Consider the following 15,893-nt stretch of genomic DNA (forward strand, 5'->3'; position numbering starts at 1 on the left):
AGATGAACATGGTGTCAGGAAAACCTGACCAAATATTAAATAGATGTGGAACTTTGGGCAAGTCACAACTTCTGTCTGTTTTAGATTCCCATCTTTTTTTTTTTTAGGGGGGGATAATAATAATTACAACTCCCAAGTAGTTGTGAGGATAAAATGAGATATTTGTAAAGTGTTTTATAAATCTTAAAATGCTTTATAAGGCTTAGCTATTAATAATAATATATAGATATATGTGATGTTATGTATTTTGGATACTTTCTGCCTTAGATGCTTATTATCTTTTGGTATCAGATATTTTAGGTCTTCTTGGAAAAGAAGATTTTTGAGTCATGGATAATTTGTCCTTTCCCTAGGGAATCACCTTTTGCCAGAACTCTTCATCATAGCAGATCCATTTTTAGTAACCTTGAAAAGCATAGTTCATAGTTTCATGGAATTATGCAAGCCCCTCTGCTATAACAAGGCAGTGATCCAAGAGGGGCAGTGATTTGGGAGGGAGGGCAATCTACTGTTGCCTAGATTCAAATCTACAAGACTTGCAAAGGTAAACTGGGGCTTTAGTGATTAGACTTTCCATGGATCTGAATACTTTGAGATCACTGAAAATTTGTTTATTTCCAGTTTGACCTTTTCTTGAGAGCCTGAAATATCTAAAAAGCAAAGTCTTGAAGTAAATAATCTAAGTGGGTTTTTTGTTAACAATGTTTTCTTTATTTTTTAAATAAATGAAATAAAAGCACCAGATTAAAAAAAGAAAGAAAGAAAAGAAGCCAGAGCTATTGAAGAAAAACATTGGCAAAGAGTCTTAACAACTTGGTATAACAGTCACAAAATCTTGCCTAAGCAAAAACCAAAACCAAAACCAAAATCCCTGCAAATTATAATGGAATAAATAGAAAGTAATGACATACAGATAAAAATAAAAACAGTCATTGAAAAAAAAGAAGAGAATATAAGGTATGTTTTAGTAAAAACAACGGAACTGAAAAACAGATTGAGAAGAAAAACTCAATAAATACTGAACATATAGTAGCATTCTTTATGTCTAAATCATGAACTCATTTCAATTCATATTAGTATAGGGCATGCCCTAGTATAGGGCATGAGATGATGGTCTTTGACTAATTTCTGCTATACTATTTTCCAATTTTTCTAGTAGTTTTTGTCAAATAGTGAGTTCTTATCCCAGAGCTAGAATTTTTGGGTTTATAAAACAGTAGATTATATAATCTTTGACTATTGTGTCTTGTGTACTTATTCTATTCTACTGATATACCACTCTGTTTCTTAACCAGTATCAAATGGTTTTGATGACCATCACTTTATAACATGGTTTTAAGTTTGGTATGGCTTAGATCATCATTCTTTGTGTTTTTTTAAGTTCATTATTTCCCTTGATATTCTTGACCTTTTATTCTTCCAGATGTAGTCTATTTTTTTATCATAACTCTTTTATCTATTGTCTTATTGAGTCTTGCAAAATTTGTGTTATCTGCATATTTTTCTAGAATACCTTTTATGCCTTTAACCAAGTCATTAATAAATATATTAAGTAGCATAGCTTCAAAACAGATTCATAAGCATTTCATTAAAGAGTCATTTCCAGACTGAAATTGAATGAATATTATTATTTTTTTATTTAATAGCCTTTTATTTACAGGTTATATGCATGGGTAACTTTACAGCATTAACAATTGTCAAACCTCTTGTTCCAATTTTTCACCTCTTACCTCCCACCCTCTCCCCCAGATGGCAGGATGACCAGTAGATGTTAAGTATATTAAAACATAAATTAGATACACAATAAGTATACATGACCAAACCGTTATTTTGCTGTACAAAAAGAATCAGACTCTGAAATATTGTACAATTAGCTTGTGAAGGAAATCAAAACTGCAGGTGGGCATAAATATAGGGATTGGGAATTCAATGTAATGGGTTTTAGTCATCACCCAGAGTTCTTTCTCTGGGCGTAGCTGGTTCAGTTCATTACTGCTCCATTGGAAATGAATTGTTTGATCTCATTGCTGAGGATGGCCAGGCCCATCAGAACTGGTCATCATATAGTATTGTTGTTGAAGTATATAATGATCTCCTGGTCCTGCTTATTTCACTCAGCATCAGTTCATGTAAGTCTCTCCAGGCCTTTCTGAAATCATCCTGTTGGTCTGAATGATTATTTTAATGACTACTTTTTAGGTTTGCCCATTAAATGAAACTTCTGCCCCTGAATGAAAATTCTGTTAAACATGTATTTAGCAATCTGTTACTTTATGACTGTAGGAGTTGAGAATACAAAACACTCTTATGATTCATTCTGTGTGTTAACTCTTCTCTCTCAACATTGATTCCATGAAAAGGAGAAGATTTGTCAAAATTATGACCACTACTTCTAAGAACATCAATGAAAACTTTTGCAATTGATAACTCAGTATATCATATGAAGAAAACAAACGTCAAAATAGCTGTACTCCCAAAGAGTGACAGTCTTTTTTATATACTTCATAAAGACTTTTTCTGGGTCAAAATTAAACAGATTGAATTTATATTCTAAAATACTACCACACTAGTAGACTTCAAAGTCATATTTGTAAGATAATTTTAACCAGTGATTTTTTGTTGTTGTTAAAAAATGCTTGTGTTATTTAAAGTACATCTAGGACTTTGTGAAATGAACATGGCTTATAAATCAGTATTAAAATATAATTCATGGACATGCTGCTTTTATGACTACTGGGAAAGTTCTCTGGAGATAGCTATGTTGTAAAAATTATAGCTCTCAAATTCAGTCACTAAAATAAAGATATGCCATATTCTTTATTTTAACCTTTATATAGACTAATATCATCCTTATTGAACTTATTTTTAAAAACACTACAAATTTATTATATTGCTTTTTTCTTATCATGTAATCAAAACTAATGGTTTTTCTTTCAATTTATGACTCAAAAACTATGCACTAAGATAAATGTCAACTATAATGATGCTGTCATGGTAAAAATATCTAACCAAATTCTAAAAGTGGAAACTTTGTTTATTTCATCAAAGGATAGTTGTTTTTTTTTTTTGTTTTGTTTCTCCAGATGAATTTTATTATTTTTATATTTTAATTTTTCAGCTTTATAAAGTTTCAGAATCATACAAAATTTGTAAATTAATATATGTTACACTGATATTATCATCACATTAATATGGACCAAACATGAACCATTGATACCTCTCTGATTATTTAATTTGTCCTTGATTTCTGTGAAGAATACTTTGTAGTGGTATGATGTGTATATTTTATTTTGTAGAATATATATATATATATATATATATATATGAGTTCTTTTCCTTTTCTAAAATCTCTTCTGGAAAACAAAACAAAACAATTGGGCTCTTCTTATTTGCAAGAATCTCTTAAAAAGAAGTGGAAAGCTATTTCAATATCTTTGTCAAGAAAACCTCATTAAAATTAAAGTTATTATTAAATTGGTAATTTCTTATTACTAAAATGATAAAAGATATGACCCTGAAAGAGTGCCTCAGGTTAGAAGCCAAAATGCTACTAACAGGAAAGAGCAGAGCACAGCTACAAATAGCTTCAGAATTAATGAAGTAAGTAGGCCAAAGCTGAAGCTGTGGGGGAAAACACTACCCCAGATGATTACAAGAGAAACTGAGGCAAAGTTCCAAGCTGAAAACGCTTTATTAAAAGAGTCTGACTCCCTTCCAACCAAGTGGATGCCAGAACTTCCTCTCTATATGAGGTGTCACCTCCCTTCAGTGCACTACTTTTATAGGATTATAATTATGCTAAATATAAAACAACAATTTTATTAGATACCATAATGCATAGGCTAAAATATGAATACCAGTGAGATCATGAAGTTTTGAGATGGGAAGATAAGGAAATATTTCTGCTAACTAGATAGTCATATATGATGGATAAGTTACCCTTTGGTTTGATCAAGAGGAGATGGCACATCTTATGATAGATGAGCCCTTCCTTGAGTTGGGCAAGGAGAGATAGCACAACACAGGAACATTTCAGAGGTAAAGTAGGAGCTTTCCGTCATGTCAGCATGGAATTTGGCAAAATAGGATAGAGATATTTCATGCAAGTCAGCATTTTCATGATCCTATAGTTATGCAAGGCAGCCTCATGAGTGACACATATAAGCATGAGATCTGCAAAAAGGCCTCCTACAAAATCATAATGAACTAATTCTGATTAGGGTTTTAGTATGGGCCACCAAGAAATCAGCTTTCTCAAAATTTAGTTGCAAATGTTTCTGGTGATGAATACAAAGGTTGATGCTTTAAAAATCAGTGCTACATAGGAACCTGGAATATAAAATCCATGAAAGCAAGGATGTGTTAAGGTAACCTGAATGTGGTCAAACAATAGATGGAAATATTAAATATCTACATCTTGAGTGTCAGTGAATCTAAATGTATGAGAATGAGTAAATTTAATTTAGGTGATCATTAAATATGTTACCACAGGCAAGAATCTCTTAAAAGAAATGGAATAGTCTTCATAGTCAATAAAAGGATAGAAAAAGCAGTGATTGATTATAATCTCAAATAGATACTGAATATCTATTCGAATCCATTGCAAATCAATGAACATCATAGTCATACAAGTCTATGCTCAAACTACTGATGAAGAAGATGTTGGTCAATTCTGTGAAGACCTGATATTATTTTTATTTTAATTATTTTTATTTATTATATTTATATTTAATTAAAAAGATATTATATTTATTATAGGGGATTGGAATGCTAAAGTAGGAGATGAAAATGTAATCGGAATAACAGACAAGTTTGTCACTGGAGTGCAAAATGAAGCGGTCATAGACTAATTCAGTTTTGTTAAGATAACTTTTTAGTCACAGAAAACACTCTTTTTTCAACAACCTAAAATCCAACTCAACATATGGACATCACCAGATGGTCAATATCAAAATCACATTGAATATATACTTTGGAATCAAAAGTGGAGAAGTATATAGTCAATTAAAGCAAGTCATGGAGTTAACTGTGCCTCATATAATGAGCTTTCTATTGCAAAATTTAAATTAAAATTGAAGAAAGAAGAGGAAAGTCATCAGATTATATAGATATAACCTAAATAACATCTGCCTCAAATATCCATCCACATGAAGTGGAAATGATAGAAGTGACTTAAAGGATTAGGTCTGGTAGAGTGCTTGAAAAATTATGGTCAGAAGTTCACACGGAGGCAGCAACAAAAATATCCCAAAGAAAGAGAAGTGCAAGAAAACAAAATCACTGTCTAATGAGGCTTCACAAATAGCCAAGGAAAGAAGAAAGGCAAAAGGTAAAAGAAAAAGCGCATATAGCCGACTAAGTAGATATAAAGGAGAGAGAAAAATGTTTTCTCAGAAACGAGCAATGCAAAGTAATAGAAGAGAACAATTGGATGGGAAAGATAAGAAATGTCAAGAAAATTAGAGATATCAAGGAGACATTTGAGGCAAAAATGAGCATGATAAATTAACAGAAATAAAGGAGATAGCAAGTATTCACAGAAGAATTGTCCAAGAAAGAGCTTAATATCCTTGATAAACATAATGGTGTGGTTAGTGGTCTGAAGCTTGATATTCTGGAGAGTGACATCAAGTGGGCCTTAGGAAGGATTGTTAACAGGGAGGTTAGGGAAATGATGGGATTCCAACTGATCTATTTAAAATCCTTAATTTGGAAAACTCATCAGTGTCCATGGATTAGAAAAAAATCAGTTTATATCCTAAATCTAAACAAGTGCAATACCCAAGAATGTTCAAATTATCAAACAATTATACTCATTTCACATGCAAATTATCAGCAGAGCAGGTTGGTTTTCAATGAGGCAGAGGATCAAATTGCCAACATTAAATGCATTAAGGAGAAAACAAGGGAGTTTCAGAAAAATACCTATTTCATTGATTACACTAAAATCTTTGACTATATAGGTCCAGCAAAATGTGACAAGTTCTCAAAGACTAACACATTGTTTTATTTGTCTACTGATGAGCCTATATGCAAGTCAAGAAATAATAGTTAAAACTGAACATGGAACAACTGATTGGTTTAAGATTGGAGAAGGAGCAGAATAAAACTGTATTTTTTCACTTAATTTATTTAACTTCTATGCAAAATGCATCATGTAAAATGCCAGGATCAATGAAACAAAATCCAGAATTAAGATTGCTAAGAGAAATTTCAACAATCTCAGATATTCAATTCTGCCATCAGAGTGGTATCATCTGAAGCAGTGTTACATTTTACATTTTGGAGTTTAAAGATCATTCCAGATGGTAACTGCATCCATAAAATTAAAAGATGTTTTTTTCTTGGAGGGAAAGCTATTACAAATCTAAACAGGGTACTAAAAAGCAGAGACTTCATATTGCCAACAAAGGTCTGTATAGTCAAAGCTTTAGCTTTTCCAGGAGTAATGTATGGCCTGAGAGTTGTAGTATAAGGAAAGCTGAATGCCACATTAATGATGTTTTCAAATTGTGATGCTGGAGAAGATTTTTGAGTGTCTTTTAGATAGAAAAGAGATCAATAAGCAACTACTTAAATAATTTAGCTCAGACTGTTCACTGAAAGTTCAAGTACTGACGCTGAAATTTAAATACATAAATGAGAACATAATGAGAAGATAGAATTCTTTGGAAAAGACTGATATTGTGAGGCAAAAGGAAAGAGTATATTAGAGGGTAATTTTGATGGTTATTGATAAGAGTCACAGAAACAAACAAAAAAAAGAGCTTGAATAGACTCTAAAAGAGAGTGGAAGATAGAAGAGCCCAATGTGCTATGGTTTCTGAAGTCACAAAAAATCAAACATGACTAAAAATAGCAATATTGCTATTGAGATTAATATATAAGAAACATGGATTTTTTATCATTAAAATTCTAGTCTTTATCTGATAAATATTTGGTTTTTTATCTTTTCCTTTTTTTGTTGCATTTAGTTACAACTAGACTGCTTGATTTATAATTGGTTTTCTTATGCTGTGGTGAGATAGTGACTTCTAGTTGACCCTGGTCCTTAGTTCCTGTTCTTTGTTGGCCATCCTGGACTATTTTTTTTTCCTATGAGAAAAAAGGCTTGATATTCTTTTTAAATATTGTTTTGTTCTGGGGAAAACATTTTGCAACAAAACATCCCAAACTATGAAATCTTTCATAAAATTACATTGATTTGTTAAATTGTATCATCATATATTTAGAAGTATGAAAGAATATGAATTGCCAGATTTTATTAGGAACTATGCTACATAGACTTTTCTGAAGACATTAGAAAACTATCAGAAAGGGAACAGATTCCCTAATTCATTGGACAGATATCCAAGATTTGACTTTTGTTTAATGCACTTAGATTTTCTAAATGACAACAGATATTAAGACTGAGGAGAAAGTATAAAGATAGAGTTTAAACTCCAAACCAAGCTAGCCTTAATAATTATGCACAAACATGCTTCAGGCCTGACTTAATGATTGATTAATCAACCATAGGCCTTAGACCAAATATAAAATTATCTGTGCTTTCAACTGAAGTAACATCAGTTACATTACTTAAGAATTGTGTTCAGATAAACCCAGTCATAAGCCTGTGCCCATGGAGTAATCTCTGGTAATTATTAAGCAAGTTATGAGGGTATTTATTTTAAAGACTGAAATAATTATGGTATTTAGAGAAATCTCCTGAGAAGCAACTTCTAATGATGAACAGGAATGAGGGGAAGAAAAAGAAAAAAAGGAGGAGAAAAAGAAAAAAAAAAGAGTGAAGGTAGCTTTGGCTCCAGATTCAGCCCTTGTCTCCTATCTTCCATCCGTTTGGCTAGAGGAGGATTTTGCAGTTCCCATTTTCTTGTCAGGTTTCCAGATTAGCTGACAGCAGTGGCTGCTTTGGTAAACAATGACAGACTGAACAGAGATATACCATGTTTAAGAAAAACTTGAAAAAAAAAGAAATAATATTTGTAAATTAATCAGTATATTTCCCAGAACTTTTAGATGCTTAATAAACATTTATTTCCTTCTTTTTTCTTTTCCATCTTTGTTTGTCCTCTTCTTCCCTTCTTTCCCCTGTTCTCTTGAATATCCTACAAATGATAGAAAAGTACTTTCAACACACAATAGCTTTTAACTACCTCTTTCCCACATGTTTGTCCTTCCATTTCAAATAGGACTGATGACATCATGGGTGATGTCATAACCTGCATGTGAATTGAATTTAAGTGAGGTATAGTTGTACAAAGTTTTTAGCCTTATTTTCTCTTCCTAAATCCTCAAAGGCCCATGAACTTTACAATGTTTCACAATGCCAGCTTCAGCTCTACCATGGCTGTTGGAACAAATTGTTCTTATCTTTCCATTCTACTAGGGAAGTGTTTACATGCTTGGGGGTAGACATTGCCCTAACTCATCAACACATTTGAGGTCTGTGTGTTACCCTCAAATTGTAAAGATGGTTTCACTGGGGTTTGACTATTGTACATGCTAAAAATTTTTGGAGCCACAGATTAGAGCTGAGTGATTCAGGTAGACACTAAAGATGGAAAAGGAGCCCTGAAAGGAGCTCAGAAGCCCTCACATCAGAGGTTCCAGTCCTCTTGAATACCCCATCTCCAACTCCACATATGTTCTTTGCTTCATAGGCTCTCTGTTTAAGCCTACTTTCCCCTGGATGCTATATGTACATGTGAAAAATGTGTCATAGACTTTGAGATTGATTTTTAGTACCTTTTGTGTACCACCTTAGTAAATATTCTTTTCTAAATGCTTTAACATATCTGACAATAATTCCCAACTGATAATCTGTGCAGATTAGATTAAGTGTGAGATTTATTCTCAGTTGATAATTTGTGGAGATTAGAGCAAGTGTGAAACTTGAAGCAACAGAATTAAAGATTCATCCTTGATCCTCAAAGATAGCTTTGGAATCTTTGTAAGGAAAGGGAGTTTTGCTCTAGGTACTGAGACTCATCTGTTAAATTGGATGTGGATGAGGATGAGGATGAAGTGTGTTGGATAAATTCTCTGTGGAAAATTTATGGATAGACATGAACAAGAATTGCAGAGGATGAAAAGGAATGAATTAATTGATCTCTGTGTCACCAATAGTGTCCATATAATGAGGTCATGGTTTTATTCTTTTTTAAAAGATTAATTAATTTATTTTCATAAACACTGCTTTATGAATCATGTTGGGAGAGAAAAATCAGAACAAAAGGGAAAAAGCAATGGAGAAGGAAAAAATCAGAAAAAAAAGAAGTGAATATAATATGTGTTTATTTACATTAAATTTTCATTTTTTTTCTGGGTGTACATGATATTTTCAATCCAAATTCTATTGTGATTGCTTTAAATCACTGAACCACTGAGAAGAACCAAGTTTTTCATGGTAGATCATCATACATTCTTGCTGTTATTATGTAGAATGTATATCTGGTTCTGCTTGTTTTGCTCAGCATAAATTTGTACAAATCTTTCCAGGCCTTTCTAAAATCAGCTTGTTAATAATTTTTTATAGAACAATACTATTCCATTATCTTCATATACCATAATCTATTCAGCCATTCCACAACTGATGGGAATCTATTCATTTTCCAATTCTTTGATACCATAAAAAGAGCTTCTACAAACAATTATGCACATGTGAGTCCTTTCCCCTCCTTTATGACCTGGTAATAGCACTGCTAGATCAAAGGGTATACACAGTTTTGTAGCCCTTTGGGCATAGTGTCCCAGTTTTTCCACATCCCCTCCTTTTTCCTGTCATCTTAGCCAATCTGAGAGATATGAGGTGATACTTCAGAGTTGTTTTAATTTGCATTTCTCTAATCAATAGTGACAGAGTATTTTTTCATGTGAATATAGATGATTTTAATTTCATCAACTGAAAATTTGTTCATATCCTTTGACCATTTATCAATTGAGGAATGACTTACATTCTTATAAATTTGACACAGTTCTTTAAATATTTAGAAGTGAGACCTTTATCAGAAACACTGATTGTAAAGATTTTTCCTAGCTTTGTATTTCCCTTATCTTGTTTCTGTTGGTTTTGTTTATACAAAACCCTTTTAATTTAATGTAAACAAAATTGTTCATTTTGCTTTCCCTAATGTTATCTAGTTCTTCTTTGATTATAAATTCCTCCCTTCTCCAAAGATCTAATAGGTAAATTATCCCTTGTAATTTATTTATGGTATCATCCTTTATGCTCAAATCATGTTTCCATTTTAAACTTACTTTGACATGGGATATGAGATGTACCAAGTTTCTGATTTATTATTTTCCAGTTTTCTCAGCAATTATTTTTTCAAATAGTGTGTTCTTCTTTCAGAAGCTATAGTTTGGGGGCTTATCAAATACTAGATTACTATATGTAAAGGGCTGAAACTCTGAATAGGTGCACTTGAATCACACAACCAAGCACTTAAGGCTAATTACCTATTGAGCCATAACTCTATTAGCATGTTTGAAATTTCTTTTCTCACAGTTAATACTAGCTCAATGCTTGGGGTTAAGAGAATTATAAGGAGGGATTAGGGTTAGTGAGCCGAGCCAGAATCACTTTGGAGGTGGACAAAGAGAAGGGAGGTTGTGGAGAGCTTGTGGAAGTCTTGTCCATCCCCTTTACTTCTCCCCCTAAAGACCAAGGACTTTTGTTTATCTTGCCTCCAGCTGATTCTATGGCCTCCAGGGAGCTAACCCGGACCTTACACTATAGACCTTGATTATTGTATTGTGTGTATCTAACCTATTTCACTAGTCCATCACTCTGTTTCTTACACAGTACCAATGGTTTTGATGACTGCTGTCTTACAATATAGTTTTAGGTCTGGTACTGCTAATTCAAAATCCTTAGCATTTTTTCCCCCCATCAATTTACTTGATATTCTTGACCTTTTGCTTTTTCAGATGAATTTTATTATTATTTTTTCTAGTTCTATAAAATAATTTTTTGGCAGTTTGGTTAGTGTGGCACTGAACAAGTAGATCAATTTAGGCAAAATTGTCATTTTTATTATATTAGCTAAGCCTATCCATTAGCAATTGGATATTTTCCCTGTTGTTTAGATCTGACTATTTGTGTGAGAAGTATTTTGTAATTGTGTTCATATAGTTCCTGAGCTTGTTTTGGCAGATGGATCCCCAAATATTTTATTTTGTCTATAGTTATTTTAAATGGAATTTCTCTTTCTATCTCTTGTTAATGGGCTTTGTCAGTGATATATAAAAATGCTGATGATTTGTGTGGGTTTATTTTATATCCTGCAACGCTGCTAAAGCTGTGAATTATTTTCAGTAGGTTTTGGATAATTTTCTAGGATTCTTTAAGTATATCATCATATCATCTGCTAGGAGTGATAGTTTCATTTCCTTGTTGCCTATTCGAATTCCTTTAATTTCTTTTTTCTTTTCTTATTGCTAAAGCCAACATTTCTAGCACAATATCGAATAATATTTGTGATAAAGGGCACCCCTGATCTTATTGGGAATGCATCCAGCTTCTTTATATTGCAAATAATGATTGATATAGGTTTTAGATAGATTCTGCTTATAATTTTAAGGAAAGCTCCTTTTAGCCCTATGTTCTCTAGTGTTTTTAACCGGAATGAGTGCTGTATTTTGTCAAAAGCTTTTTCTGCATCTATTGAGATTATCATATGATTTTTGCTAGTTTTGTTTTTTGTATGGCCGATTATATGGTAATAGTTTTCTTGATAGTGAACCAACCCTGCATTCCTGGCATAAATCCTACTTGGTCATAGTATATTATCCTGTGGATTAGTTGCTGTAATCTCTTTGCTAATATTTTATTTAAATTTTTTGCATCAATATTTATTAGGGAGATTGGTCTGTAATTTTCTTTCTCTGATTGGTTCTTCCTGATTAAGGTATCAGTACCCTATTTGTGTCATAGAAAAAAATTTGACAGGACTCCTTCTTTATCTATTTTCCTAAATAGTTTACAAAGAATTGGAATTAATTGATTTTTAAATATTTGGCAAAATTCACTTGTAAATCCATCTGACTCTGGAGATTTTTTTCTTAGGGAATTCATTAATGGCTTGTTGAATTTCTTTTTTTTTAATGGCACTATTTAAATAGTTTCCTCTTCAGTTAACCTGGGAAATTTACATTTCTGTAAATATTCATTGATTTCAGCTAGATTGCCAGATTTGCTGCCACATAGTTGGGCAAAATAGCTTCTAATTATTGCTGTAATTTCTTTTTCATTGGTGTTAAGTTCACCCTTTTCATTTTTGATACTGGTGATTTGGTTTTTTCTTTTTTTCTAATCAAATTAACCAAAGATATTTATTTTGTTGATTTTTCATAAAACCAACTCTCTTAGTTTTATTAATTAGTTCAATACTTTTCTTAGTTTCAGTTTTATTCATCTCTCCTTTGAGTTTCAGAATTTCTAATTTGGTATTTAATTGGGGCTTTTAAAATTTGTTCTTTTTCTAGTTTTTTTAGTTGTATGCTCAATTCATTGTTCTCTTCTTTTCTTTATTTTATTTATATAGCTATTTAGAGATATAAAATTTTCCCTAAAAACTGCTTTGACTGCATCCCATAGGTTTTGGTATGTTGTCTCATTATTATCATTCTTTTAGATGAAATTATGTATTGTTTCTGGATTTGTTGTTTGACCTACTCATTCTTTAGAATTTGATTAGTTAATTTCCAATTGGTTTTTGGTCTATTTTTCCTTGACCTTTTATTGAATATAATTTTTATTGCATTTTATCTATAAAGGAGATAGTTATTATTTGATTGTAAGATTTTTATGCCCTAATACATGATCAGTTTTTATGTAGGTGCCATGGACAGCTGAGAAAAAAGTTATTCCTTTCTGTCTCTATTTAATTTTCTCTAAAGGTCTATCACACTTAAGTTTTCAAAGATCCTATTAACCTCCCTAGTTTGTTTTTTGTTTATTTTGTGGTCAGATTTTCTGCTGAGAGGGGAAGGTTGAGGTTCTTCACTAATATCATTTTGCTGTCTATTTCTTCCTGTAACTAGTTTAATATCTTCTCTAGAAATTCATGGGCTCTTCCACTTGGTGCATATACATTTAATATCATTACACACCCTTTATCAAAATGTACTTGGTTTCATTTTTTTTTAATGAAAGAGAATCTAGTGTAGGATGGGGATAATTCCTCAAAGAATCAAAATTGTCTTTTGATATTCCATATCAATCTACCTTTTTTTTTGATAATTTTATAATTATTTCACAAATAAAATTACTCGCTTGCAGCTATAGTATTTTTATATGTTTAGATATTAGCTATATTGAATAATTCTTTTCAGCTTTGTTTATTTAAAAACAACAACAACAACAACAACACAACTATAGGATTTATAGACTTTAAAGCTATAAAGGACCTGAAAATTCATCTAGTCCAAACCATCATATTATGAATGAAAAAACTAAGATATATGGAAATTAAATAACTTTACAAAATTCATGAAGGAAGCAGAGTAGAGATTTAAACCTTGGTCCTTTGACTTTAAATGGAAGAATCTGGTATGCATGGTCTATCCGATAGACTCCTATAGGGGTCCTCAAACTTTTTAAATAGGGGGCCAGTTCACTGTCCCTCAGACTGTTGGAGGGCTGGACTATAGTAAAAACAAAAACTTTGTTTTGTGGGCCTTTAAATAAAGAAACTTCATAGCCCTGGGTGAGGGGGATAATTGTCCTCAGCTGCCACATTTGGCCTGCAGGCGGTAGTTTGAGGACCCTTATAAAAGGATTGGACAGGAATGAATGAATGAATGAATTAACTAATGAACAACAACAGATATTCTATATATGTATTTTGGTTATTATGCTGGATCTTTTGCAGTACTATCATTTAACAAATTCCTAGAAATTTAAGATGCAGCCCACACTGGCCATTTTATAAGAATTTGAAATATCTTGTTACTTTTTGCTGTATGTGGTTTTAGTACAATTTACTCCCTGAGCAATAGATATTAAAGATAAGCCCTCATGATAACAGAAATAAGCATTTTTTTATATGTTGAAGGAAATAAGCACAAAAGCAAGAATAATTATAAAAGAAGACAGAGTGAATATAAGATATGGCCTCATTTGGAAACTTGGCAAAACTTAAAATACCTATATCCCCTATTAAGGATTGACTAAACTTGCATGTCACCATTTTACTCCATTATATAATAACAAAATGAAACTTAAATAAAGTACATTACATTTTGAACTAACAGTATGTTTTTAAATTATATGTTATGTAGCATATCAAAAGAAAACTAAATCTGTGCCTCTGAAAGTCATTGAGATTTACATGTAGTATATAAGAGATAGAGAAAACTTCATTATCACAATTGGTTATGGATAAGCAAGTGAAGCTAAGAATAAAACATCCTTTTCAAGTAAAATATTTATTGTAAGGAGAGAAAGAGGGACTACATTTATACATATTTACTCTAGCTGCTTTTTATGCTTCCATTCACTTTTGTCTGATGTATCAGACATTGGCTACAAGTAGCCACAGAATGCTGCAGCAGAATCAGGTCAGCAAATTATTTAGGCTTTGTCCATGGATAACTCTTTAATACCCATAAACACAGAATATTTAATTTCATGTAGAAAATGTTCATGCTTCGAATGTTTGTGGCAGCCCTTTTTGTAGTGGCTAAAAACTGGAAACTGAATGGATGTCCATCAGTTGGAGAATGGCTGAATAAATTGTGGTATATGAATATTATGGAATATTTACTGTTCTGTAAGAAATGACCAACAGGATAATTTCAGAAAGGCCTGGAGAGACTTACACGAACTGATGCTGAGTGAAATGAGCAGGACCAGGAGATCATTATATACTTCAACAACAATACTATATGATGACCAGTTCTGATGGACCAGGCCATCCTCAGCAACGAGATCAACCAAATCATTTCTAATGGAGCAGTAATGAACTGAACCAGCTATGCCCAGAAAAAGAACTCTGGGAGATGACTAAAAACCATTACATTGAATTCCCAATCCCTATATTCATGCCCACCTGCATTTTTTGATTTCCTTCACAAGCTAATTGTACAATATTTCAGAGTCTGATTCTTTTTGTACAGCAAAATAACGTTTTGGTCATGTATACTTATTGTGTATCTAATTTATATTTTAATATATTTAACATCTACTGGTCATCCTGCCATCTAGGGAAGGGGGTGGGGGGGGGTAAGAGGTGAAAAATTGGAACAAGAGGTTTGGCAATTGTTAATGCTGTAAAGTTACCCATGCATATATCCTGTAAATAAAAGGCTATTAAATAAAATAAAAAAAAAGAAAATGTTCATGCTTAAATTACAGATGGCATTCATGAAATCTTAATATTTTATAACAAAAGTCATGAATCACAAAGTAATATTCTCAAATTCTAATTACCTTTTTTTTCCCCTTCAGTTCAATGTTTATTAAGTGACTATGTTATATAAGGTATTTAAAAGACAAAGTCAAAATCAAAACGGTCTCTGCCCCTACAGAGTTATATTGGGACAACAATATGAATATAGATAAGTAACTACAATACATCCAAAGTTACTGCATAGTACCATTTTTTTTTAAAGGAGGGGATAGCACCTAGGAGGAGATTAATAAATTCTCTTAGAAGGAAGAAGGGATACTGATAGGTGAGGATAGATCTATGAAAAGGCAAATGAAAGAGGTAGAATGTGAACTACAGAGAACAATGAATCAGCCTGTATAGTTGGATGGTGGTGTCTCTATGAGTTGAATTGGTGGGAGTGATCTAGAAAGAAAGATTAGAGCCAGATTGTGAAGGGTTTAAAATGTAAGGAGAATTGGTGTTTTATTCTGTCAATTCTAATTTATTGGGATATTT

This window comes from Sarcophilus harrisii, chromosome 6 (assembly GCF_902635505.1).
Source record: "Sarcophilus harrisii chromosome 6, mSarHar1.11, whole genome shotgun sequence".
NCBI classification, from domain to species: domain Eukaryota; kingdom Metazoa; phylum Chordata; class Mammalia; order Dasyuromorphia; family Dasyuridae; genus Sarcophilus; species Sarcophilus harrisii.